Source organism: Cydia strobilella, chromosome 4, assembly GCF_947568885.1.
Source record: "Cydia strobilella chromosome 4, ilCydStro3.1, whole genome shotgun sequence".
In the NCBI taxonomy this organism is placed as follows: Eukaryota; Metazoa; Arthropoda; class Insecta; order Lepidoptera; family Tortricidae; genus Cydia; species Cydia strobilella.
Window position 1 is genome coordinate 14,015,127 of NC_086044.1, and position 25,218 is coordinate 14,040,344.

Below are 25,218 nucleotides of genomic sequence, written 5' to 3' on the forward strand. Positions count from 1 at the left end.
CGCATAGTTTAGCATTATGCGTCTAAAGGGGGTTACGTCTAAACGCAATTAAAACGCCATTTTGTCGTTGCGCGTAATTTAAAAAAAAATACGCATAACGCCAAATACGAAGAATGCCAAAAAACGCATAATGCCAAAAACGCAAAACGCCAGATCACTGTCAGAGTTCAGATCAATCTGTTTCCAAGATTTTTCAATTTTTGTATGAGTACATACCCTTCGCAACTTAACTAGACGGAGCCCCGATTCGCGGGGCTCCTATTTCTGGGCGGTTGGCCCTTCGGGCATCTGAAGCTACCTAACGAACCTAACCTACCTATTGATTTAGTGTGACATCCGTGAAAACATTACACTTTGTGGAAAAAAGCCTAGGTAGATAGGTAGGTTAGGTTCGTTAGGTAGCTTTACATGCCCGAAGGGCAAACCGCCCAGGAATAGGAGCCCCGCGAAGCGGTGCTCCATCTAGAAAGGGTCGAGGGGTTTCGTACAAAAACAAAAACAAGGTTTGGATGATATCCAATAATTTGCTGGGTGTCATTAGCTTTTGGCATTATGCGTATTTGGTTTTTATACAGCTTTGGCATTAACAGAATTTGGCAATACACGTCTTTGGCGTTTCGCGTATGAATGGCGTTTTGCGTATTTGGCATTATGTGTCTAAAGGATTCGAACGTTCACTTGACATCAAACCGATAATATAATAATTTTGGAATCATATCAGTTAAGCTGTCATTCGCACGGCAATCTTGCTCGTACTAAGGGCCACCCCACACTAGCGTCTTTTGAGCTTCAGCGTCGTCAGCGCTATGCAAAATTGCGTCGCTGCACTTGCGCCAACGTTGCGTCAAGCAGCAACCATAGAGTTGACTAGACGCCGACACTGGAAACTAGTGTGCGGTGGCTCTAATAGATGAGCGGACAAGTCTGAGGAAAATGAACGCGCGAATGATTTGATTCCAATATTATTCTAATATCGGTTTCATGTCAGGTGCACGTTCGAATTGGCCTGAGGGTTATGCATGTACAGTCGCCATCAGATAGAGCGGGCAAGGTCTCACAAATATCTGAACACGCACTCTTAACTCCTTGACAAAAGAGGCGTGTTCAGATATTTGGGAGCACAAAGATCTGCCTCTCGCTCGCACATCGGACCGGCGTGTGCTTTTAGCTTTATGAACGCCAAGAACTAAAGAACTCGGAACAACGCCATGAACACATTTTAGGTAATATAGCGTACGCTGCCAAGTAACCTTTCAAGTAAGGTACCTAAGTCTCTTGCGCCCGTGACCTATTTAATTGTGTAACGTTTTTGTTTATGGCTTAACCTCTCGAATGCCGGAACGCGGATCCACGTTAGTAGGTATTGAACTCTAATCATTAATTAATTAGAATTCAATACTTACTGTTCGAATTTCAGATTCGCCAGATTCTTGTTTCGCCAGATTCCTGTTTCGTGGGATTCTCGTTTAGTCGGATTGTGACGTACCTAAAACTTACTGTCCGTGTATTACATGACATGCACCGTCAAACTACTCTGCCACGTCTACGTGACGTCAGAAATGGATGGCTCTATACATTTGTGCATTACCTGTAATGCACGGACTTATCAATCCACGGCAGTAGTAAAAGCGAGAGGCAGTTAAAGTGTTAAGTAAATCCGGCCAAACAGGAATCCGGCAAGACAAGAATGCACCCGCACCAGCTATCAGACCAGACGCGTCTGCTAGCTGGCGCGGGTGCATGAAGCGGGCACGGGCCGGGCGCACGCGTGGGGGGCCATAGTAGGTAGACGTCCGCGCTAGTTAGCGTTGCTCATACTGTTTTTCGTTGACCCGCCCACCCGCTCCGTGCACCCGCGCCAGCTGGCGGAGGCCCTATGCGAACCTTTTGCAAATGGTCCGAGATTAGCGCACTAGCCATGCATTTCCAAATCTGGATGCACGTATTCACACTTATTACCAAGGTTCGCTTTATATTGAATTGTTCACTCGTCCTGCTAATACTTGTGCGTGAAGAAAAGAAAAGTATGGCGTGAATTATTTTTCAATTTGCATGAATTAAAGATATTTAAAGTATTCAAAAGGTTTTATTTAATAGAATATATATGAGTGAAAGAAATACAGCTAAAAGAAATACCATCGACTTGGGAAATAGTTAACTTCCTCTACAAAAAGTCCCTGATGCAATACATTCACTCCGTGAATTTTGTCCTGCTTTATATGGCAAACAGAAGAAAATAATAGGTAGCGCGTAACGCAAACCCAAATGTTTCACTTGTACATAAGCACCATTCTCCTGCAGAGAGAGAAATGTAAAACCTTCTTACGACTACTTTTATTTTAACATAGAAACTTAGATTATGGTTTGGACACGTGGAAGGAATGAGTGAAAGAAGGCTAACATAGAGGGTGTATAAGGGAGAGGTAGAAACGGGAGCTGGAAGGGGCAGACCTCGTCGGACTTTCTCTGATCAGATCGGGGAAAACCTGAAGAAAGTCCACGTCAAGAGAACCCTAAACCGGCGAACGTGTATGCGGAATGTTATGAAAGTGAAGGAAGCGAAAGAGGTATGTCAGGATCGTAGCGAGTGGAATGAAAGTCCGTGGTCTCTCTGCCTACCCCTCCGGAAAACAGGCGTGATTATATGTATGTACTTAGATTATATTTTCTTGCCGTTAAACAAATAATTGTGGCATTTCATAAAAACATTATTTACTTATTTATTGCTTAGGAATCTTATTTAATGTTGAACTAAGTTCATATTAAGTTTTGAGCGCGATATACATACGCGAAGTCTTAGTTTTTGGTTATATTTTTGAGCGTTTAAAAGCGACTATATGGATCCAGCATTAGCCGCTCATTCGGTTCTTCTATTGCACGCAAGATGTCAGTACTAGAGAGAATTTGAAAATACATACTTAAGTAGTTTAATGCGATTTATTCAGCAGGAACTATTTACGAAAAATAATAACGTAGTTTTTCATTATATTTCAGGCATGCAAAGTGATGTAAATGGTTACAAAAGTAACCTTATATGAATGTCATTTTTTTAGTTCCAGTTTACGCCGCAGTGCATGATCAAAATCATGAATAGCATCTTCCCTGGACACTTTCGGAGTTTGGTGTCATATAAGTTATTAATGCTAAAAGTAAGACCTTCCAAATAAGATATGTCTCAATTATATATACCAATAGTAAAAATTGCCCATTCTCCTACCAAAGCTCCATCTAGTGTCGGGTAGAACAAACAAAGCGGCATTTACCACAATTAATTAACTAATAAACTAGTTTTATTTCCGCTCCTGCATGGATTTGAGTCCGACTATATTTAAAAAAAAATAGCTTATAATAATGCATTTTCAGTGTTATATATGGCTTGTGTATACAAGTAAGTTTCAGGGTTTCGTAACAGTTTTTTAATTCAAGCATATGTTTTATCAATTAATTCCAGTCCTGTACGTACTTAAACGTAGGTGTTGGTATACAGAAGTGTAGCATTTCTCATATTCTTTTATATAAAACACCTAACAACTGGCTACAAAACAAGTCTTTTGTAAAACAACAGTTTATATGCGCCACACTTTTTTTTTAATAGCTCTGTCCCTGCACGTAATCCAAAGTTGGTGTCATACAACAAAATAATGCTATTCGTAAGCCCTTTCAAACGAGATATGTCTCAACAGTATACATCCATGGTACAAATTGCCCATTCTCCTTTATGTGTAACATACTGCGTTAAACTCCTCTAAATAAATTTCAATTGTCTGTTGTCATTTGTTATTCCGAGTAATAAATCAAAGTTTATCGGAGATCGTCGTCGGGACGTAACGGGTCCTATATCGCGAATAATTCAACGTTATCGGCAGGGGTGTCAGGAACAAAGCCGTTTATATTAATATGCATGAACACTGCTAGCTGATAGTGCTAGAGTGGTATCCATGCTTAACATCATTATAGAGATAATAAATGAAAAGATGTTATCATACTTTACATTTACGTAGCCTGTGCATACTTATGTAAATATGATTAAAATTAAAAGCCTATTGTTATGATTATCAATGTCATAATATTTTACCGCATAATAACTGACACAACAGTTCAAACTTAAATTTTACTTTGTAAAGCTTAGTCGGTAGATGTGTGTATTATTTTGCGTCAAACTGTATTCAAATAAATTATTTTAAGTAAGCACTGAAATATTTGTAAGAATTATGTAATGTAAAAATTACCAGGAATAGTTAGGTACAGTCAGCAAAGTTATTAGCTTGGCACCTCTGCATACAAACATGTATGCAGAGCTAATGCTAATGGTTCAGCTTACTGTACATATTTGTCTTACGATGGCCCAAAGTTGTTTTTAACCCCACGTGCTAATATTGATACCCGAGCAAGCGAAAGTATCCGAAATTGAAACACGAGCGTAGCGAGGTTTGCAAAAAGTGGAATCTTGAGTATTGCGAGCACGAGGGTTAAACAAATTTTGCTATCGGGTGAAACAAAAAAATTGCATCACACCAACGCGACGAAAATAAAACAAATCAAATCTAAATAAATACTACTAAATTATTTCATTCTAAATCATCACTAAAAACTCAACTGCATCTAAGTAATTATTTTGCTACTCCTGTGGTTAAATTTCTACTTTCATATAGCTCTGCTGGATGTGGTGGTAAGAAGGGACGCACCATTATTTTTGTGCATATAATTTGTAAAAAATGACTAAATATGGGAGACGGTAAATGTAAATAGAGGCAATGTGACCACTATCTGAGGACGGCACTATTTTTAATTCATATTGTTTTGTACTACTATAGTTACAAGATCACTTAACATACATTTAATATCTACTTTAGGTAAGCCTAAGTTAAGTATATTTTTAAGCAACACGTATGAATAAAATAGTGCAGATGTAACATAATCTACAATATTGCACATTATGTATACCTACATAGTTTAACCCACTAGAAGATAATGCAATTCCTTAGCTTCAGCGGTAACCCGGTATCCTTAGCTGACATCGGTGTCAGTATTGGTTATAAACCGTGAGATGCCGCTAAAGATTTGGGTGCCATTTTACCAACGATAATAATTACGATGTGCGAATATTGCGGTTCCTGAGATTATGCTTTGACAAATCACGACTTAGCAATTCCAATGCAGCAAATTTAATGTATGGGCGGCAGTTTGCATTCTAACCACGACCCCACGGGCCACCTCTTTCCTAATGCACGCTTATTTGAGCTTTTTAACCTTTCATCCGCTTTATGGGTTGAGCATTGAGGAACAATAAGCATAATGTAGTTATTGTTCCCGAATAAACACTGCTGCTCGTGCGCATCATTAGTGCATGCTTAGCATGTTGCATTGTCGACTCAGATGTCAACCGATAAAAGGATTATTAAGCCAAGATGAGATGTTATCTGTATAATGCACGTTTATGAAAGTATGCATAATATAGTACACAATAAATTAAAAGTAAAGCGCGTAAAGTAAAGTATTTTAAGAAAAAAAAGGTATACCGAATAGTAATAAGTTTTAAACTGAAATAAATGTCATATACGAAGGAAAAATTGACCAAAGCCTCCAGTGTCCAGAGCTGGAATCGAAACAGCGTCCCCCGTTTACCGGACAGGTGCCTGAACCGCTCGGCTATCCGGTCACGGTGGCATGGGTCGAAGTGACCTGTCCGGTAAACGGGAGACGCTGGTTCGATTCCAGCTCTGGACACTGGAGGCTTTGGTCAATTTTTCCTTCGTATATGACATTTATTTCAGTTTATAATTTAAATAGTATTGTGTCTACTTGAAAAAACACAAATTAAAATATTTTCATAGAAAATAATTCAATTTGTTCTTAGAGTAGTAATAAGTTTGTTTATTTTTGTTAAGTCTGACTGACTTTTTACTGTAATAAGGTAGCTAATAAGTAATAAATTCAATTAACTGATCGTCGATTCCAAATTGAGCCCAAGAACAATGTATATGGCAATCGTGCAACAATACCCACCTATTTGCTAATACACGATATTAGTTACGGCTTGTACTTACACGGCGTAGGGTTGAAAGGCTGCGCGTTGCCATAAGTTTTGTAACAGAGTCGTTTTCTATTACATGCTCAATGGGGCAACGCCCCGGGCGTTTGTTTCTATTCGGGGAACAGAGGTTATGTAAGTGTTAACAGGGCTGTCATCGGTAAATCATTCAAAGAGGTCCCTAAGATTCAGATATTTCAACACTCAGTTTGAACTTAGATATACCAACTTAAAACAAAGAGTATTTTATATAATTATTCGGTCAATCGGTACCGTAAATATTTAAAACTTAGTACAACAGTCATAAAAAAATCCAGATTAGGTAATTTAAAAAAAAATGTGTATGAATTCTTAATTTAATTATATCGTATTCTATTCTACTCAACGTCGGCAAGTAACGGGAGAATTTTAGAAATGCCAGCAACCCCACCTGTTGAAAGACTAATTAGGCTAATGGTAACCCTAAGTGCTGGTGGTTGTCGAGGGGGTAAGAGGGTGGGGAGAAGGGGCGTGGCGCCGCGGGCGGGTGAAAGGGCTGGGCGTAGCGGCGTGCGCGGCGCCGCCTACTAGCATTTCACCACCGCGGACGTTCCTCGCTTGCCCTACTTCTTCAGGCTTCGATCTTGGTGTTCCATTGTTTGCCAACAATTGTGACCTATTTCCTGTACAATGGATATAAACGTCTATACGTAAAAAGAGAAGTGAATCGGGAATGTAAGAGAGATTTTTGAAGTACCTAATGTAGTACACATCTGTTAGATAGCTACGGCAAGACTTAGATTGTAAGTTATTGTTCTTATTGTCTTCGCTCATCTCTCAAGGGAGACATGTATAAAACGGTATGGTCCATCTCCAGCTATTTGCTAAGCTTACAATTTATATGTTCCTTAAGTAACAGAAAGATGGGATCAACCGGTCTCTTTTATGATGACAATGGTAAACAATAAGCGCCTGATGGTAAGTGGACACCGCAGCCTATTACGCGTGCGACTTCCAGCCGTGTCACAAGCGCATAGGTGACCCTTTATTCCACGTACCTATTCAATCTATTGTTAGATGTAAATATGTTTAGGGTCTCTGTATATCTGATTGTACCTATAGGTATATAGGCGTTTGTGACTTGTATTGCTTGTATATTATCTCTGCGACAAAAAACTTGTGGGTGCTCAGACACTTTATAGCTATCTACGCAATAAATGCACTTCCTGATATCTGATCATGATAAACAAGAATCTTGTTTTTAATAATACGTTTTTTGTTAGTATCAGTTTGCAACACATTCTAGGCTATAAAAATGTACGAATGAATCGTAGTGTCTAGACAATTTTCATCAAAGCAGTCTCCAAGGTTGGGCCCGAAACTAGTTATACAAAGTAGTACAATTAATAAGATGTTGTCATAGGTAACTCTCCGTTCCAAGTTGACAGATCTCTATTTGTAACCGTTTACTTCTGTCACAGTTTTGTTTAGTTATATCAAAAGAGCGAGCTTGGAGCTTTGTAAGAAAGCTTTCATTGCATTTCCATAAATTACGTACCAAGCCTGTGTGACATTTTATATGTCTAGGCATGTTTATTATTTTACCCCGGGAAAGGAACCAATATGGTGTTGATAGATTTGTTTGAAAATACTGAAGGCTTTTTTTTAAAATTTTCTGTTATATAACAAAACGTATATATAAAATGTTAAATACACTGTAGAATATTTTATTAAGAAGGCCTCGCGATGTTGACGGACTTAAAGCTTCATTACCGTTAAGACACTATTTAGGTATAAATGTATAACCTATCAACATAGCAACTGCACAACAAATATATTTCGGCGATACAGTTTGGTAGTAAAGATTAAGATTAAATAATTCTAGTACCGTGACTTCACGAGCTTTTAAACCGCACTGTTTATCTCCCTATTGTCAATGCGTTACAATTTATTGGCTTTTTGTTCGAAGAAGCTCCAACTAGGATACGAGACGCTCTTAGGTTACCGTTACTGCTTAAGGACAGCAAAACGAGGACACCAATAGGGATGGTATGGTGTTCGGGTGAAACAATGGACTGTAACTTTCTAGGCATTTCAACTGCCTGCTCACAATATTAATATAATTCATTGTCTATTATTGGTATTTACCATAAAAACTTTGCTTTATTGGTGTTTCGTAGTCTGCCGTAATAACCAGTTGCATCCAAACAAATCGTGAACATTACAAGTCTGATATGTATTTACGCGAGCGCCATCAAAACTCGTAATATGCTAATTTGATAGGAACCTAGCGGGGTTGTTGAGCGCGCTTGCTGATTTGATAGTCGGCTGCTAAACTGCTCGCGAGGTAATTGCGCTGAAAGGCTTCAATTTGAGGCGCGATTGTGGCGCGTTTGTGTTCTAAATAAGACGTCGTTGCACGGAGAGGTAAAGAGGCCGCATTACTCTCATTGAGACCCGAGGCCTGCATTACCGGGCCGCCAGAGGCGATGCGCGCGCCGCGGAGGGAGCGCCGTCTAATGTCGGTCTAACCACCCAACCACATGCTTCTCCAAATTGCAGCACTAGCAAATTTAGGTGTCTGCTTATCACGAAACGCTTGCATAAACTATCCAAACCCACTATTTTATTATCTATACATGATTGATGTCCTTATAGAACTAGTATTTTGACAGGGGATTCTAGAGAAGTGGACGTGATTTATTCTCCAAAGGACTCGTGCCGCCTTGAACGTTTGAACAATTTGTCATTCCTATATCGGAATCTTAATATCTCAATCTGTGCTGCAATCATGCAATGTCTCGGTTATAATAGGTAAGGCTAAGTTCATTTCAATTTTCAATGACAGGTCTATTAACTTCCTCGCGGGTGAGTTACTGACTAATAAAGCACGTCATAACAATTACTCGAGCAAGTACGTAATCTAATTTAGAATTCACCAGCAGGGGCGTACTCGGGCACGACGCTGTTCGTCGCGTCATCTCGCTGCCGACACTTGTACGCAATGCTCGAGCTATGCTGAGCTGTGCCCATATTTTCGCGGCGATGTCACAGATCCCGAAAGGTCGGTGAACCAAAACCCCATTGTTTTGCGTTGCGTCAACAAAGCGTCTGCATCGCGAGATACAATGAATTGAATTTGTACCGTACTATTGTTACAGCAATTGCGTGACTGATATACCTACTAACAATTTATAAGCTAACTAACAGATATTATTATTACGTACATAATTCTAATTGCGTGAAATGCTGATTTAGCTGATGTAGAAACAACTGTGAAACGCCAGCTTAGTATCTTCGAGCTTGTAGATAAATTTACTGTTCTCAACTCAGCTGACATTTAATACGAAGATCTGTAGGTACTTTATGTCCTTCTTAACTTACGCCGATAATAGCTTAAATTACTTTTGTACAATTCTGAAACTTTAAAAGCAATTATAATAACATATTATTAAAATATTAAATTATTAAAGCAATTATATTTTTTATAATATTATAGTTTAGTTAGTTTTTAGTATTGATCTGTAATTTACATAAGAACCAAAAAGTGATATTAGCAAATAAAAAAATAGTGTTTATACTATTATAATAACTTTATTACTTTATATTTCTACAATAATTACGTATAAATAATTAATAATCGGCCAATAGCATGTCGGGTCATGCTCAGTGTAGGGTTTCGTAGTTACCATTCTGTCAAAATTGGCCAAACGGGAGCTATTAGCAAAGATGGATACAGTCTAAGGAAAAAACGTGCCTCGAAAATCAAGAAAATTTGATTCTCGATCAGAGGGCGCTACTAGCTTTGGCCTACTGTCGTATAGATGGCGTTGACGGTTTCGTTTGTTATCAAACAATTTTAACGCATAGCAGTGAAAGAACATGGGTAAAATCATAAAAAAAATTAATGCAAATAAAAAAAATCATATATGGCAGTGAATTTACTGTGGTTACAAAATCTACTATGACAGTACCGCTCTATCTTATTATATCCTCTTTGCTATTAGTAAGTAGGTACACTCAGAGTCAAATACTCTGTATTAGCAGTCAAAGTGGCCAAATAGTTCGGTACACCATACTAAAGGGGCCCACTGACTATCAGTACGCCGGACGATATCGGCCTGTCAGTTAGAACAAAAATTTGACAGTTCCGAACAACTGACAGGCCGATATCGTCCGGCGGACTGATAGTCAGTGGGCCCCTTTAATATATATAAGGTGTACAGAACTATTTGATTACTTTGGTTTTTACAAAGTATTTGACGCTGAGTGTACATTACAAACAGCAGCGTTTTGTACGTCTTTTTACTAAGAAAAGAAGATTTTCTTTCGGAGCGATTATTTCCGAAAATATTAACTATGTCAAAAAATAGATGTTGAAGACCCTTATTCGTTTTGAAAGACCTATCCAAGGATACCCCACATTACCTATCCAGTACCTATCCATGCCAAATTGCAGCTTTTTAGCACTAACGATCACGGAGCAAAGCCTCGGACAGACAGACATACAGACATGGCGAAACTATAATAAGGGTTTCTAGTTGACTACGAAACCCTAAAAATTACCGAAAAGGAACAGTTACTAAAATGATATGCAAAACGTTTAAATATTACGTGTTAAATGATACTTTTATATATTTCACATAATTGCGCTGAAATTTTGTGACCTTTGTAATAAATAAAAACAAATGTTCCTACCTAAATAAAATAATAATACCTAAATTCTTCATGTTTATAATGAGTATACATAGTTCTGAAAACTATCAAACTTATTACTTGAAAAACCGGCTAAGTGCGAGTTGGACTCGCGTTCCAAGGGTTCCGTATATTACACAATTTTTACAATGTATTTTTTTATGTGAAACGTGAGTGAAATGTCTTTAAAAAACCCGAAGGGGTCGGATGAAAACTAAGTAATTAAGTCCGACTCACGCTTGACTGCACATTTCTAATAGGTTTTCCTGTAATCTATAGGTAAATAACTATTTTGTGTATTTTTTTCAAAATTTCAGACCCAGTAGTTTCGGAGATAAAGGGTGGGGGGGGGGTGGTCATGTTTTGGCTATTTACTTAAATTTTAAAATTACAAAAAAATATATTTGAGATTCTTACAATGAGCTCTTTCATTTGATATGCAACACGATATAGTTTGAAAAACTTAATTTTTCATTTTCTCATTTACCCCCCAAAAATGGCCCCCCATGTTTAAAATTAATTTGTTTACGTTACATATCGGTCTTTGGGTCACAAACTTACATACGTGTACCAAATTTCAACTTAATTGGTTCAGTAGTTTCGGAGCAAATAGGCTGTGACAGACGGATAGACAGAGACAGACACACGAGTGATCCTATAAGCCCTATAAGGGTTCCGTTTTTTCCTTTTGAGTTACGGAATCCTAATAGCATGAAACAGGCAATAAATTTTGTTTCATTTGAGTATCATCGATCGTTAGGTACCTAATACCATTTCGCATTTAAGCTTTGATTAATCACAGATTAATATTTGCATTCAGGATCTAGATCACGTTTTTTCATGTACGTTTATGATAATCTAGCTTAAGCCACTTAAAGTACCATATTCGAAGAAACGGTATTTCCATTAGGAAATGGCATATCGATAGATTTTGTTCTTGACATTTTGATGTCCAGTTGTGTTCCGGATATTCAGCAGTGTTCAATTCAAGTATGAAAAGAAGGAACCAACCAGTTGTTAAAGTTATGTACTTCAAGCCGGGCACGATGACGCTTATACGACGACATATTGATATTTCATTCTTGAATTGATGATCACGGGAAAATACCCCAAGCTTCTTAAATGGTTGCTAAGTAGTGAGCGCGACGCACCGGTGGGCACGAATTGACAATAAGAGCAAAGTTCAGCGCGGTTCAGGCCCGGGACCCGAGAGGAATGTTGGGGCGAGGGCGGGAGTAGTGATGGGTCGTTACCAGTAACTTACTCAAAAGTGGGAATATTCCCGGTAATGCTACCAGTAACATTACCCAGATCGGTAACATTGAGTAACTTTGAAAAAATTATTAGAATTGTATATGTTTTTTTAGTGTTAAATACTTAAGAAAATAATAATTAATTAATTATTTACAGTCATAAAACAGTCAAGGAATCTCTGAGAGAGTAAATTCCCAATGTTACCGGTAACATTCCCAATATTACCAGGTATTTTTCCAAAGTTACTGGGAACATTACTATCTGGAAATAATGATTAAAATAATGCTTAACTGTATAAAGTAAAAGAAAATATGTGTATAAATCAGTTTAATTATTAGAATAAACCAATCAACATCTAAATATATAAAAGAAGAAACTGACTGACTGATTGACTGACTGCCTGACTGACATATCAACACACAACCCAAACCGCTGGTTCTAGAGATTCCAAATTTGGCACGTAGGTTTCTTATACGGTCTAGGGGTGCACTAAGAAAAGATTTTTTCAAAATTCACCCCCCAAGGGGGTTAAATGGGGGTTCAAAGTTTGTATGGGGAAACAAGATTAGTTAGTCTATTATATTCGAAACTTCACAGGAGTATTCCCAACGATAAATGAATAAACACGTGTTACTGGTTTTTTTGTAAATTCCCCCTACTAGGGGGAAATGTGGTGACAAAGTCTGAAAATCAACATGGTTATTGTTTCTATGGTTTATCGGGTTGCTAATTAGAAAAACAAGAACGATTTTAAAATCCAACGTGACGGACGTGAAATACCATCTCCCCTGTTGGGGTGCAATGGGGTTGAAATGTCTAAATATCAATATGGGTGTCGTTTTTATGGTTTTTTGGGACGTTAATTACGAAAATCGCATCGATTTTGAAATTGAATAATGTGCTCATGAAAATTCTTGTATTTGTGCCAAATTGCAATTCAAACGGTCCAGTAGTTTCGGAGCAAATCGGTTGTAACAGACGGACCGACAGACAGCCACACGTGATCCTATAAGGGTTCAAATTTTGCTTTTGAGGTATGGAGATCCGCGTTATCCTAATAGATTTTTAAATTTGTATTTGGTGCCATCTCGATCGTCGTCAATCGGTACCTAGGCGAGTGCGGGCGGCGCGGCGAGACGGACGGGGCGGAAGGAGTAAGTCATCGGGAAACTTCCTGCGTCCGTAATGAGTACGTTCAAGGTGCTACAAGAAGGTGGTTGTCTATTTGCTTCTTATAAGTTTAGGTTTCCATTCTAAGTAAAATGCAAAACATCGTAAGTACATATATATGTATTCTACCTACGAACCATATACCGTATAAACCATCTTTTGTAAGTCGTTATAAAACCATATTTTCTCCTTCTCCTGCCTCCCCCGCACCCTGTACATTAGACAAAACAACATAGATTCTTAAATCATGCGGGCGAAGCCGCGGGCAAAAGCTAGTTTTGTATAACGTTTCTAGTGGCAAACGTCATTTTTGAGTTGTTGGTATTTCGATTTTATATTAATTAATCAAATTTGAAATTAGAGTAGTAGTAGTAGACTAAGGGATAATAAATAATGATCACAGTTTCATATAAAATACTAGCTTTTGCCCGCGACTTCGTCTACGTGGAATTAGTAATTTGGGTAGCTTATTTTTAAACAATCAGCTAGATTTATTGTTTCCCCATACAAACTTCTACTACCTAAATTTTACCCGCTGAACATTCAGCTTGTGGTAGCCCCCTGGTGGGAGATCAGTGACCCATGGGAAGTCACCTCCAGGTGTTCTACGTCTTGAAAAATTCAACCTGATTACAGCAAACAGTATCTACTGCACGTTAAGCGTGTGGTAGCTCTGGTCAGACGCCTGCTTCATCTGGCAGACCTCCAGGTGTTCCAGGTCTTGGAGAACTCAACCTGCCTGCAGCATACTCTACCAACTTCAGATTAAAGGAGTTTTACCCTCATCAGGTACATCCAGCAGCACTCCAGGTGTTCCAAGTTTTGAGCTATCTCCATCATACACTACCAACGACACGTTGAGCGAGTGTTACCCCTGACCTTTTGTACCCAGCAGCACTCCAGGTGTTCCAGATCTTGAGCTTTTCCCATAATACACTACCAGCGGTACGTTGAGCGAGTGTTACCCCTGATCCGTTGCACCCAGCAGCACTCCAGGTGTTCTCCAGGTCTCGAGCTTTCCTCATCATATACAACCAGCGTCACGTTGAGCGAGTGTTACCCCTGACCCTTTGCTCCCAGTAGCACTCCACATTGTCTTGAGCTTTATCCATCGTATACTACCAGCAGCACGTTGAGCGATTGTTACCCCTGACCCGTTGCACCCAGGAGCACTCCAGGTGTTCCAGGTCTTGAGCTGCCTCCGTCATACATAACCAGCGGCACTTTGAGTGAGTGTTAGAAGAGTGGAGAAGAGAACAGGATGACTTCGGGAATAAAAACTACTCTACACTACACCCTCCCCAACAATTAAGACTTCTCCATATCAAATTTCATCTAAATCGGTTTTATTGGGTTCCATACAAATTTCCACTCCCCTTTTCACCCCCTTTAGGGTTGATTTCTAGGGTAAAACCTATCCTATGTCCCTCACGCAAAATAGGCGCAATAGTAAGACGTCGAGTCGCGGAAACCAAGCCCGCGAATATCTATCCTATGTCCTTCCCCAGGACTCAAACTATCTAAATCGGTTCAGCGGTTATTGATTCACCATACAAATGTCAACTCCCCTTTCCATCCCCTTAAGGGGTGAGTTCTGGGATAAAAAAGTATCCTATGACCTTCCCCGGTACTCACTATCTGTATACCAAATTTATAAAATTGATCCCATAGCTCTTATGTCAGCGAATTAAGAACTATGGGACATAGTTTTGAGTATGTTGTACTAAAAAAATAAGTTTTGAACCTTATTTTATCTCATATAAGTCATCACTATCGTCAGTTTCGTATGTTACCGGCTTTTGGGAATGTTACTGGTAACATTGGTAACTTACTAGTAACCTTCCCAAATGGAAACTTACTGGTAGCGGGAATGTTACCGCTGCCCATCACTAGGCGGGAGCGAAGTGCCACGGTACAAATACCGATTACAATGTGCCTACTTATTGAATTTCGTCATCTGCTCAAACTCTGCCGATAGCGAAATTGCTAGGTGCTCTATTGTAGTCGGCTGATGCTGATAAACTGTTCTATCTATGGGGTTTATATCCAGAGTACAAGTAAATGTGTTGTCCAGGTACAGCAATTATGCGTTAGATAATTGTTGTTTTCTTTTTTGTACATATTATAATCTAGTAATAGTACTTACACACAATAAAGTACCTATAAATGTTATAAAAATAAATGTACAATGTTGAAATAAATAAAAAAATACCAAAAACAATCTACATGCACGAAAGAGTGTGTCCTGTCTATTTGACTGACTGACTAATCGTCGAATAACCGAAACTACTAAAGTTAGAAAGCAAGTGCACAATTGAAGTATCTAGGGGGAAGTTGCACCTTGATACGTTTTTTTTTTGTTTCCGCTAAAAAAGACTGGGATTAGATAGATACAGATAAAACTGTTTTAACAGGGTGTATCTGGGTAAAAAAGAAGGTATAAATTATTCTGCAAACAGCCGTATTTTTTTTAATTCGTTTTCTGAAGAATGGAATTTGTATCAAACTATATACGTGGTAACATTAATGATTCTCATTGTTTAAAGGATTATCACTTGACTAGGCCCCAAGTTCTTTTCGATGCCATCAGCCTATCAATTACTACTTACGTAAGCATCTTTGTACCCTATCGTACGTAAGTACTTAAGTAGGTACACCTACTTATTACGTTAAATATCACAAAGTGTAATTTACAGTAGGTATATAATATCTATTTAAATATTTTACATAGGTATCAAAATGTATGATTGGACAGTAAAAATATTAAATATTTACATAAAACTATCGTACATAATTTGTTAGGTCGATAACTTAAGCAGCAGAATTTACTTCGTATTTTTTCGTATTCGTATGAAATTGTTGCTTGTTTGACTTTTGTATTGCGTAAAGACAATGGGTCCCATACAGACAGTTGATTCTCAAAACAAACCTGATCGACTTATACCATAAAAAAAATTGTCAATTACCCAATTATATATTTTTTTACGAATGTATGAAATGTAGTAGCTAGTAGGTACCAGATTAAGTTGCTACATAAAATTGAGCTCATTATTTTTAATACAAATAATAGCGACGGATAAAATGATCAGTGAAATATACGCCTGTCATTGAACGATTGACAATATAATAAGCAGCTCAGGTGCCCGGTCACTGGGTCAACCGTACAATGCAGCTTTATTTGCTGCCCTAAAATCGAATTCGTCTTCTAGGAGAGCGGTACTTGGCGAAAGTTACGGAATGTTATAACAGACTTCACGCATGACCCGCGGGTCAACTGCACACATTCTGACACATGTCAATTAAGGCTCACCGCCGCTGGGCGCAGATTGAGTGCTTGGACATGTTTGTGGAAAACCTTCGTCACCGGGATTGATTCATTACTCTATTCGCTTAGTCGATCCTCAGCTACGATTTACTATCCCTCTGTCTTCCCACTTGAAACGCGGCGTTTAAATCAGAATCTAATGGTTTATTACATTTTTTCCTAAAGTTTGCATTTAAAATGAAGATATTTCCTTATTTAGAAGCAATTACAGACCAAATTGTTGGATTATGAATAGGTATTTAAAGTTGAATGTGCGCGCTTATCTAGGACGGTTGGGCACAACTTATGACGTCAAATGACAATAAATATAAAGCTTACCCGTATGACTCGTATGAGAGTGAGAGTTAGACTTCCATATTGTACTTAGGTACCCTTATAATTGGTTAAAAAATATGAGTTTCCTAAGCTGTGTTATTTGTAGGGATATACAATTACATTGCATTTGAAATGCATTCGTTATCCGAGGGCTCATTACGGCGTACATTGTGCCATGGTTCGTTATTTCGCAAGTGCGTCTGTAGTTGGCAATTTACCGCCTCGTAGATCGATCAGCTATTATTGGAAGAGGTCGGACGTGTTCAAACATCGATTTCGCGTCGTTAATCTGAGTCTCAGCTTCGGAGGTGAGAGCTTCGCAGCCTAACCTCACGTATCGCATAAAACATCCCGACCTGCACCTAATCACAAGGATACTCTCTAAAATTATCGAGAACTCTAATCATTACTGCAATAACCAACAATTATACACGACTGAACATCACATTATCTACAATCAGTGTCTATTTAGGTGTAGAAGCGTAGTTACCGAATAACACTTGATATTTATGTTACTTTAATAATACGCTGAGGTAGGTCAATGGTTTGTTTACAGTGTATATTTCAAAACTTTTTACAAAAAAAGAAAACCGACATATATGTACAATTTAAACAATGTATTTTTTATGTGAAACGTGAGTGAAATGTCTTTAAAAACCCCGTAGGGGTCGGATCAAAAACTAGGTAATTAAGTCCGACTCACGCTTGACTGCACATTTCTAGTAGGATTTCCTGTGATCAATGGGTAAAGATCTATTTTGTGTATTTTTTTCAAAATTTTCGACCCAGTAGTTTCGGAGATAAAGGGGGGGGGGGGGAATGGTTATTTTTAGTCTATTTTCTTGAATAACTTCTAAACTGTTTATCCTAAAATTATAAAAAAAATATATTTGAGATTCTCACAATGACCTCTTTTATTTGATATGTAACACGATATAGTTTGAAAAACTTTATTTTTTAATTTTCTCATTTATCCCCCAAAAGTGGCCCCCATGTTTAAAATTCATTTGTTTACGTTACATGTCCGTCTTTGGGTCATATGTATAACTAATTTCAACTTAATTGGTCCAGTAGTTTCGGAGTAAATAGGCTGTGACAGACGAACAGACAGACAGACGCACGAGTGATCCTATAAGGGTTCCGTTTTTTCCTTTTGAGGTACGGAACCCTAAAAAATGATGAAATAAAATATTATCCTTTTTAGGGTTCCGTATTTAAGTATATACGTTACCAACTGATATGTTTGAAGTCGGTATGCCAAGCCACATTTTGTACCATAAAGTCGTCGTCAATATAGAACTTGCAAATAATGTACGAGTAAACAAACCATTTTACCTTCATTACTTCGTAATCTCGCTCTTTAAAAGGACAACCATGACCTTATTAACAGTATATACTTAAATATTTTATTTATATAACTTTTTAGTTAAATTAAATGTTAATTATTAATATTTCAGGAAAAATGACATTCGTAAAAATGTTAGGTTATGTGTTAAACACTAACAAAATCTGCCATATTTGTTTACATTATTGGCATGTTCTATTGACGACGACTTTAGATTTATAGTGATTTTGGTGCGACTTGATAAGGATGCGGCTATGCCGGCTATATAAGTATGTACGTTGTATGCCTTACACGACGACAATGAACGAACTTCCTGTAGGTACCTAAGAACACACCTCAGAACACACGGTTGAAACTTCTTGGTACAGTCCGTACTATGTTTGTCGGCACATTAGTGTAAATCCAATGCGTTTATTTGCCGTTGTATGTTTTAAAGAGCATTTTTTACTAACAGTCCATAGCATGCAAGTGAAGGGATTGGGAATGAGTTATTTCCTGTCCCTTATCCATAGGGCTACATTTCAAAATATAAAACAATTCAAGGAACCTTCATGCCAAATTTCAGCTAAAGCGGTTCAGTTGTTTAGCCATGAAAAGGTAACAAACAGGTCGACAGAATTACTTTCACGTTTATAATATTAGACCAGTTGGTTTATAGACATAAAGCTGATTATTTTTGACTTGTATTGTTACTACTTGGCTTGGCTTCAAACATATCAGTTGGTAACGCATATACCTACTTAAATACGGAACCCTAAAAAGGATAATATTTTATTTCATCATTTTTGAAGTCGGTTTTCTTTTTTTGTTAAGTTTTTATTTTTCCATTTTTAGTTTTAAGGCATTATTGTTAAGAGGGTGACGCATGAATGAAAAACATAATCATGTTTAACTCTAAATTCGTGAATTTTAATAAATAATCAGGATTTTCCTTGAGTTGTCTAGGAAATCGTTCCTGTCACGATACTAAATCCATTCTCCGCCCCGCGACTGACTCAATCCCTCAAACCCCCCGATCACTCAAACTCACAACACATCAACCCCTGCTCACACGCACATGAAACCCTCGACCCTAAACCACCATTCTCCGACCCATAACCCCAGACCCCTTAACTCCTAACCCCCAATCCCTCAACTCCCAACCCCTCAGTCCCCTCAACCCCCAAACTCAAACCACCCAAACACTAATACCCTCTACCTTCACCTCTCACACCTACCCCTCACCTCTCAGTCTCTTTGACCGTTTCCAACACTACCTTCATCAAAAATCATAATACACCCAATTACATGAGAGAAGTTCCACATTTCCTTCGTGGTCTTCATTATCAGTAGCCTTACCACGAGTTTGACATTGATATATTCGCTAACATGTGCGTAACTTACTTTCTATGCATCTCGCTCGTACTAGCATATTAGTTACGAAAACGTTAGAAAATATGTAGTGTGAAACTCGTACTAAGGCTACAGTTGCACTACATCAAATTGGTGGTTTTAGGAAGGAAATGCTGGAGATACTTTAGAAAACACTGAAATCCCCATACACGAGCCTTTAAAAATTGAGGACTTCCCTGAATTCCTCGTGGATTCCGTCATCAGATCAAAACCAAAAGTATTACGAAAACACCTTGGAGGTAACATCTTTCAAACAGAAAAAGAATTACTCAAATCGGATCATGGGTGCCGGATTAATCGCTGATATCACCAAAACAATCATCATCATCATCTCCACTTCATCAAATTGGTAGTTTTCGAGAGAAAATGCTCGAGTTGCTTAAGAAAACACCCAAATCGCCATACATGTGCCTTAAATAATTGAGGAATTCCCTCAATTTCTCATGGTTCCCATCATCAGAACAGCACCGGATTAATGTGGGACCACCTTGGAGGTAGTTCCTTTCAAACAAAAAAAATAATTATTCAAGTCGGACCACGGGTCTTGGAGTAATCGCTGAACATCCTACATTACAAAAATCATCAGCACTATCATCACAATAATCATCATCATTAGGTCCACTTCATCAAATTGGTCGTTATAGAGAGAAAATGCTTAAGTTGCTTATGAAAACACCCAAATCGCCATACATGTGCCTTAAATAATTGAGGAATTCCCTCAATTTCTCATGGTTCCCATAATCAGAACAGCACCGGATTAATGTGGGACCACCTTGGAGGTAGTTCCTTTCAAACAAAAAAAGAATTATTCAAGTCGGACCACGGGTCTTGGAGTAATCGCTGAACATCCTACATTACAAAAATCATCAGCACTATCATCACAATAATCATCATCATTAGGTCCACTTCATCAAATTGGTCGTTATAGAGAGAAAATGCTCAAGTTGCTTAAGAAAACACCCAAATCGCCATACATGTGCCTTAAATAATTGAGGAATTCCCTCAATTTCTCATGGTTCCCATCATCAGAACAGCACCGGATTAATGTGGGACCACCTTGGAGGTAGTTCCTTTCAAACAAAAAAAGAATTATTCAAGTCGGACCACGGGTCTTGGAGTAATCGCTGAACATCCTACATTACAAAAATCATCAGCACTATCATCACAATAATCATCATCATTAGGTCCACTTCATCAAATTGGTCGTTATAGAGAGAAAATGCTCAAGTTGCTTATGAAAACACCCAAATCACCATACTGTGCCTTTAAAAATTGAGGAATTCCCTCAGTTCCTCAGGGATCCCATTATCAGATCAGAACCAAATTAATATGGGACCACCTTGGAGTGAACTCCTTTCAAACAAAAAAAGAATTACTCAAATTGGACCACGGGTGTCGGGGTAATCGGTGAACATACATTAAAAAAAATAGCCACAACCAAATACAGAACCCCCTCCTTCTATGAAATTGAAGTCGGTTACAAAATGGATTGTGTCGTAAGACAAACATCAATTGTATGCTATATCTGTCTAGAAAATTTGTACCTATTTTCACCCTGTTTCCTAATTCATAATTAAAGACAGGTATTTTTATGTAAGTAGCATCATAATTGGAAAGTTGCGTTGATCAGATTTGACGGATTGGTTAAGAAACGAACTTACCAAGTTACCATGCTCATTTCATGCATTCAAGGGTTGTAGGTAAAAAGGCAGTTCTCAAAAATTGAGCGCATTATAACTTTTTTAAATCTGTTAGTGATATATTTTAAGTACCATCAATTTGCATGATGTCAAAACGAGATGTAAATGACCTTGATTTATAATTCTAATGTGTAATATTGTTATTAACATCGTAACTAGATGAATCCATATGAAAGCTTTTCCGTGCCGAATGTTACATTTAATCGTTTTAATTACCTACTGCTTGCGATTTTTTTTTGTATTAATGGTACCTATATTTTTGTTACTCATTAACGTAAAGTATCTACTAAATTAAATACGACACAATGTCATACATTGCATGTATGTACGTGTAACGCGGCTTACACTAATACTAAAGTTCTCAAAGCATACTATAATAGTATTACAGCATGTTCAAAGTCTTGCCGTGGTAATTGAATTTTAAGTATGTAATACGACACGACTTTGGATGTGATCATGTGACTACACGAGCAAATGCGTCCCGCGCGCAATCCGTACTGCTATTGATACGATACGATGCTTTATGATTGGTGTCATTAGTGTTAATTGGACGCTTCAGGGCTTAATTTACTGGTCAAATTAATAGTCAGTTTATTCATTAAAATTAATAATATTTCAATCTGGATTGTGAATGACTCAATCATTATTATGATATTTATGATTTTAGCTGCATTAATGAATTATTACATAAAAAAATCGTGTATAAGTGCCCAGATTTGTACAATTATACAAAATACCTTAATAGTTTCGGAAGTTCACATATTAGTGTATATGTCGCAGGCATTTAGTAAGAATCCGCCGTTTACAAACGGCGCCTTCAATTTACAAACGCGTAGCGTAAATTATTATTTTAAATACCTTATGGCATTAACGGCGCCGTCTGCATTTTGCCGCGGCATTTTGGTCGAATTAGTTCTTACCACGCGTGGCGCTGCACATCAAAACTACGAAAAACGCTAGGGTGTCCACGTTCGTCGGGCTGTTTCTTTTCAAAAAACATTTCCTTCACAGTTTTACAAGACGGAGCCCCGCTTGGCGGGGCTCCTATTTCTGGGCGGTTTGCCCTTCGGGCAATTGAAGCTAACTAACGAACCTAACCTACCTATTGATTTAGTGTGACGTTTGAGAAAACATCTAGCCTGCTTACCTACCTTTTTCCCCATAGGCCAATAACATATTTTGGGCAATTTCTACTGAACTCCTCTTTAGTAGTTAGGTGGCTGGTTTACAACGCATACATTTTATATACACTACCGCTTAAAAGTATTTAGGCACCCGCAATTATCCCCATACAATTGTATACAAACATTATTTTTAAAATCATACTGCCATGCCATGCCATGTCATAGTGCCATGGTTTAGAGGATCTGGTATGAGTAGGTTAGATATCATAATAGCGCTCAGACTTCGATCTGGACACATTCCACTTAATAGCTTTGCTTTCTTGATGCGCAAGAGTGATATTCAAAACTGTACGGAATGTGGGACGAGAGAAGATGCTACTCACATTATGATGGAATGTATCCGAAACGAAGCAGAAAGGCAAGCTTTCGTAATTAAACATAAAATTAACATATTGAATGTAGGTACATGTAATGATATTTTAGCACACCCTTTGTCTAAAACAGCTAAAGATTTATATAAATTAGTTAATTTAGGAATTAAGCGAAGGTAAATTTGTGATTTTGATTTGTAACAATGGGGGCACCCATCAATCATCAAATATGATAAAACCCCTTTATTAAATAGAAAAAAAAACATACTGTTCGATCGCAGGCAAATGACTTGAATTTTTATTTAGGTAAATATATTGAGCCTCAAATTGTTGTAAAAAACATCCTTTAAAATTTTGAGTTTACTTTATGCAACGATTTAAAAAACCCTCATGTACTAGTTCATACAAAATAAAACGATTTTGTACTGGAAAACGATTTATGGATTTTTTTACGCTTGCCATTTAGTAAATAGGCAATGTACACCAATATTCTGTTAAATTAAAAATATAACCACAAAAAACTGTTACCCAACTGCGACTTAGCGGTATAATTCTGAAAGTCGATTTTGTATACAATTGTATGGAAAAAATTAGAAGTGCCTAAATAGTTATGAGCGGTAGTGTATTAGCTATCCACTTTACGTGAGAAGTACCTAGGTGTTTTCTGTGAGTACACAGAAAACACTTTTTGTTCAACTTATTTATATGATCGATGCTTTGCGCTAACACAACGTGTTATTGTCAGATTTACTAGGGTGACCCATGACCTCAACGAGTACAGTTCAATCGTAGATATAATTTCGCAACAAACGTAATCGAGTTTAGACTAAGACGCTAAAAGGGTATACATGTTTAATGACAGTTCTGAGTAAGTAGGTACATCAGATAGTTCAGTTATAATTATTCTCAGAAACCTGTTCTCGGATTTACGACTTCGTATCGCGCAATGTGTTTATGGCGGGATGAGTTAAATTTGAAGTGAAGGGACAAATCTGATATTGCAAATATTTAATTATCATTTGTTTAATTTAAATACCCGCGTTTATGTTCAAAAGCTATGTCCCTACATCGCTTACTCAACCAAACACAAACGATGTAGACCTTACAAGTTCGGAATACCCACAATAGGTATTAATTATTCTCAACGTAGTATGTATTATATTCATATTCATTTATTAGTATTAAGCATACATTGTTAAAAATATTAAAGCTACATAATCATCATTACACTAGACTAGATTAATACAACGTAGGCACAAATTTGGAAAATATTACTGTTTATTATCATTTGGAAAATTTGGAACGCCTCAAATCTTATAGGTATATACAGATTGATTCATGAGACATTCATGGGCAGGACAAACCCTACACACTCAGTAAATATTATGGATCGTTCAAAGACGTTCACCGTTTAAGAGAAACAACCCCGACTTCAATTTTTATTTAACTTTTTGTTACGTAAAGGTTTAAATCCTTTAAAATGATTACAGTCATTCTACGACGCCTCATAAATAAAGACAAAATCTCTTTTAGCGTTATGGCAGCACTTTTATTATGAAGAAATTAAGTTGTCACATTGTAACGAGATACAACTTTTTAAAAGTAATCAGACGTTCAATTTGACTTGTCACGGAAAAACCAAAGAGCATTCGTATTTGATGGAAGTATTCTAACTAATGTAATTATAGATGCTGTAAATAATTGTACAGTACATATGGTACTTTACCGCACTAGTGCGATAATTAGCACATTACGTAAGTATGTCGAAAAACTTAAGGCCCATATGTACTGTGAATAGGTAATTCGCAACTCCCTTCGGTCGTGTTTTAATTTATCGCCACTCGTTAAGAATTTCCTAATTTTCGCATTCGTATCGTAAGGTACTATTATCTAAACGAAATAATTATCATATACAAAGGAAAAAATGACCAAGGCCTCGCTGCGCGGGGCTGGAATCGAACCAGCGTCCTCCGTTTACGCGACAGATGCCTCAACCGCTCGGCCACCCGGGCTCGGTAGCATGGGTCGAAATTGTGGCTTGTGGCGCCCCCTGGCCCTTCCTTTGTATATGATATTTATTTCGTTTAGTTTAAATAGTAGTGGAACTACTTGTAAAAACACAAATTAAAATATTTTCATAAGAAAGTAATTTCATTTGTTCTTAGAGTACTATTATCTACATCCATATCATAACCTCCCTATAATATATTCAGAACCGATAAGCTAACGGCCTATAATAATATTAACAAACCTGTATCTGTGGGTGCGTCGTAATTTTAACTTTACGTTATCGATAACCGATACCTTATTTACATTCAAATTTAGAACATCTCTGAGGATCTTATTCCACCTGTCCAATATCTTTGTCCAATGTGTATTTGTGTGTTACATTTTGCTTAGTGAAAGAGTGAGACGCAATGCACATTGAACAAAGAAATTGGCCAGGTTTAATAGCAACGTTAGAAACAAAAAAATGTGATTGTGCCTCTATTCTAATGATCATGATGCGTGTCATGT